The sequence below is a fragment of the Cottoperca gobio genome, chromosome 23, assembly GCF_900634415.1.
Source record: "Cottoperca gobio chromosome 23, fCotGob3.1, whole genome shotgun sequence".
Taxonomy (NCBI): domain Eukaryota; kingdom Metazoa; phylum Chordata; class Actinopteri; order Perciformes; family Bovichtidae; genus Cottoperca; species Cottoperca gobio.
Window position 1 is genome coordinate 5,040,001 of NC_041377.1, and position 5,000 is coordinate 5,045,000.

A 5,000-nucleotide genomic window follows, 5' to 3' on the forward strand; every position below is an offset into this window, starting at 1 on the left:
TCGACATGTAAATGGTGTTTTCAAAATTAGCCAGCTCAGTGTGGATGTAGTCTCAGTCCATGCACGCTTCAGCCTTTTTACATTTTTCTCTAAAGTATCTTCCTCGCCTCCTTCTGTCTCTCTCTCCCTCCAAAGCAGTGCATTTGTCTCTGATCTGGTAATGAGGAAAGGTCTGCAGAGACACTGAGACAAAAGCTTCATTAGCAAAGACCAGTCCCATCACCCTGTGCCACGCACAACACAAACAGAGACACACACAGAGAGAGACACACACACACACACACGCTCTCTGGCTTCCTCAGCAAAGACCATCGTCATTATGCTGCAAGGTGCACATACATAACCATATACACACACACAGCATGGATAGACAGGCTTCATCAGCAAAGACCATCATAGGGCCTCTTGGGCATGCACACACAGAAAAGAGAAGCAAAGGAAGGGAGGGGCTGGAGGAAGAAGGGAACAGAGAGAAAAACAATTCAGTAGAGGTGATGGTTGGACGGTGGCAAAGAAAAGAAAAGATGGAGAAAGGAAAATGAAGAAAAAAAGAGACAGAGAGAGGAGGAAGAGAGAGATAAAGAGAGACACACAAGGTGACAGGAAGGAAGACAGAAGCTGAGTGGAGTGACAGTGTACCGAAGCCAGGCCTAAATACAAACAGTTTTATCTGTTGACACCCACTACCTCCTGACACGGCCGTCAACTGTACTTATTACCACATTCTCTGTAGACGCACCAGCCTGTCACCTCGACACACACACAAAACCAAAGGCAGTTTATTTGCTGGTGCGCACACACCGGATCTTAGAGACACGCAGAAGCGGTACACTTTGGGACAATACAGACAATAAAGGTGTACAGTTCACACATGTACGCCCGCACATTGCAGTAATTTCCAGGAGCAGACAGGTGGGTGCGATGGGCTGAACTCTGGGGCATCTCTGCAATGAGCCTGTCAGACTGCTGTTTAGCCTAGCTACGGGCTAAGGGGCTCGCGAGTTAGCTAGGGATGTTATGACAGCCCGGCAACCTGCCTACACGGGTCACCGGGCAGCTCAGCGCTCCACCGTATGTGTGTTTGTGTCAGCGAGTGTGTTGTATGAGTCATGTCTCAGTGTATACCTGGAAAAACATACCCTAAATTATGCTGCGCCAGACATAGAATATATTTACACAGACAAACACATTTATTTACATTTACCTTTGCTGTCAGACATTCTTGTGTACACACATTGTTGTGTCTGTGGCGTGTAGCAGAAGCTTTCTCTACTGGTGTTCTGCAGTAAAAAAAATAATCTAAAATATTCTAAAAGAATGGCCTTTCAAGGCTGAACCTAAGTGTGTATTTGAATGCAGTCACACACACATTTTGCAATGATACTACACTTTGGCACACTCATGACATCAAGCCAGTGAGTCCCTAAGCTTACCTGATCTGAAACAACTAGTGCTGATATGATTAGTCTACAGAAAACTAGACAACGACAATTTTGTTTCTTTAGGCTTTAATGTGACTTGCTAACCAAGCAGTGCTAGCAAACAACATCCAAGCAAACAATATGTGCTTAGATTTCAAATCTCAGTGACAGCTAATTATTTTGTATCTCTATTTTAGGTTACTAAATCTGTTGCCAAGCAAAATACAATGTTTTCCAAAGTCTGAAGTGGACTGTTGCCAGGCAACACTAACTTTTTTGAAAGTTTGCAGTTTGTGTTTTTACCTTTCTCTCATTCCTGCTTCAGTCAAGAACACAGAAATCAGCATAAGGACAGCAAGTTAGAGAGAGAGAGAGGGGGACAATGAGAGGAAACACACACACACACACACACACACACACACACACACACACACACACAGATGTGACATTGCAGTGACACGCAGTTCTGCAGAATCGGACTGAGCCCCTGAACTGTTTCTGAACAGATGGTCTGTATGTGTCCACTTGTGTGTCAGTGTTTAGGTGTGGGTGTGTGTGACCTTGACCCGCCAGCGAATCATTGCCAAATTTCCGACTGAGAGACAAGAGACCGCCATAGGACCTTTCCATAAACACACTTGCTCACACACACACACACACATATGCATATTCTAATACCCTGCCAAAAACAACAAACCTTACCAATTGACTTACTGTAGGTTTTCACAGTAATATACTGTATATAAACATGGTTCCAGCCAGAAGGTGGCACTGTTTCCCCATGCTTTGTCGCACTCTACCAGAGAGAGGCAAGTGAGAGTGTGTGTGTGAGAGAAAGTGTGTGTGTGTCTTCAGTTCTGCTGGTTACCAGGCCTCTCCTTAGTTTTAACTCAGATCAATGGTTATTACTGTGCCCTTGTCCAGGTCTCTCTCTCTCTCTCTCTCTCTCTCTCTCCCTTTCCCAGACAAGCACGCAGATGCAGAAGAACAGCCAACACACACACATGCGCACGCACATGCACACACACACACACACACACACTCAGGGAACATAAAAGTACATGGGTACTCAGGCAAGCATCTGCAGCCTTTCTCAAAAGCAGGCTTCCTGCTGTGATCACTTCCTTTCCTCATTTTACTCTTGTTTCTCCAGAGTAGGTAATAAAATACCGGTGAATATTCTGCTTTAAGTCCCTTTTCCTCAGCCTGCTCTTTCACTGCTGATTCTGGTGGGCCAATGTTAGTTTTCTCAGCATCTTTACAGGAACACTCTTTAAAAAGAGTCTCAGTATTTATGACCTATAGAGGATTCAGTTGCTAAATGATTGGCTTTGTCAATCAGTGGTGGTGGTTGTTTATTGTCTTTTCTTAATTCTTTATGCTTGTGCTTCTCATTTTCTTCACTAAAAAGGCATGATGTGTTGGGCAGGTTGAAACACTTTATTTTATGTCATCTAGATTTCTTATTTTACAATTGTCCATTCAATAAGCTCATGAATTTAGCTAACTCACCAAGTAGTATGATAACATCTGTAAACACTCTGCAATGCACATACTGTGGACACTTTGACGTGCATTCTACGATAACCAATATCGGAAATGATTGTGTATCCGACTGCACCTCTTTTGAAAAAGGAAGCCTGAATTTCACTTTTTGGAAAGCCACAAATGCATATTTTATCTTTCTCATACTTTCTCATACAGGCCGTATGGTCACTTCCACTCACAGGTGCGAGCCACGACGAACCCTTTATGAATATTCATGTCGTAAACATAAATATGGTGATTTCAAAATGCTGATTGGCTTGGCTGAGTATTTGTGCAAGGGTGAGAGCAAGGGATACATATCACATGTGTGTGTGTGTGTCTGTTGGTGTGTCTTGGAGCCGGAGGCCGGCCAATCCAAAAAGCCATGAATGTGTAAACAATGCGCTCTGCAATTCCCAATCAACACCTCCACACCACCCACGCCTCGTAATCAGAGAGTGGGAGAAAGAGCGAAAAGACAGAAAAGCCATCACTGGCATTTCTCCATAATCAAAGTTGACAGAGGGTAGAAATAACATGCTAATCAATGGTCCTCCACATCCAGTACAGTTCAGGTCATTTCAGTTTCACTTCTTTCTTTTCTTTTCCTGGAGGGAAACTTGGCTTGCGATACCGGCATATTACAAAACAATAGCAATGTCCAAACACAGACAGTACCTATCCACTCGAACATATGACACACTCAGAAAGATTCCAAGAGCTGTGAAAAGAAGCTAATTAACCCTACAATACAACACAGCCGGCGTGGGTAAACACGTTATGCAACACAAATTAAATGCAGGGAGACTGAGGTTAGGAAAGGCAGCAGATTGTTGAGAGTCTGCTTTAAAATGAATAAAGTAGAAGGAAGGGAAATTAAGAAACAATCACTCTGTTAAATAAATGTACTTTTCAGCAGGTCAAAAACTTTGGTAGAAGCCTGTCACGGCCAAAACTTAATGTTTTTACATTTTAAAGTTGATTTAACTTCTTTCCAACAGAGTATTTTGCTTCAATATAATAATATATGGTAATGTGAGGAACGTGAGGAAAAAGAGACAAAACAAGACAGAAAGATACCAATGGAATAATATGGGATTCTTTCTCCTCACATACCGAATTCCCTCTTCCTCCTTCTCTTCCCTTTCTCTCTATATGTGCCTTTCTAGCGTTCATCTCTCACTCTGCTGTATTCTATCGTCCATCCACGCCGCCTTCTCCAACTCCATTCTATGACTTTCCCTTTCAAAGATGTATTTTCCATTACTTCCTTTCACTTTCCTCCCCTCAAGCCCTGCCTTCTTTCTCCATCACCCTTCCTCTCATACACTCTCTCCTGTCAAGGACACATGCTTCTGAGAGAAAGGGGGGGGGGGGGGGGAAATCATGTGAATACTATGAATCACCCTTCTTTTTATGACTTGGTCTTTCTTTCTACCCTCCTGCTCCCTTTCCTCCTTCTTTTTCACAAAGACATCTGATTGCAGATGTTCCCCATGTCTGCTGGACAGCATTGTGCAACAGCAGGTAGACTCACCAAATAAAAATAATGTAGGAATAAGAAAGAAACAGCAACAACCATGCATGCACACACACACACACACACACACACACACACACACACACACACACACACACACACACACACACACACACACACACACACACACACACACACAGTGTGCTTGACAATCTGTTTGACCATATGTCTGCCTTGTAAATTGACAAAGTTGCTCTCTGAGGATATTGTGCATGTCTGTGTGTCTGTTCAGGTTTGTAGTTCGGGTTGGACCAATACAGATTTAAACTGTACCGTATTGTATATTTCTGATTTAACGGCTTCAAAATACAATTCATGAAGTTTTATATGTGATGGATATAATTAATATCATCATCAAGTGACTGTAGCACAGATTCCTACACAATATTATGCTTTTATATTATTATTTATGAGAATATTATTATGTTGGGCTTCAAGGGAGAGTCCTGTGACATCAGAAGCTTTATCACCATGACAACAGCTCAAGGGAAAAAAGCAGGCACTTATTATAT

The 5,000-nt window shown here is 42.7% G+C and overlaps 1 protein-coding gene across 1 annotated transcript in view; it reads right to left on the reverse strand.

The window, feature by feature from the left end:
* Positions 1-5,000, reverse strand: part of exoc4 (exocyst complex component 4) — a 102,548-nt gene that overhangs the window by 7,796 nt on the left and 89,752 nt on the right. The window lies entirely within an intron of this gene.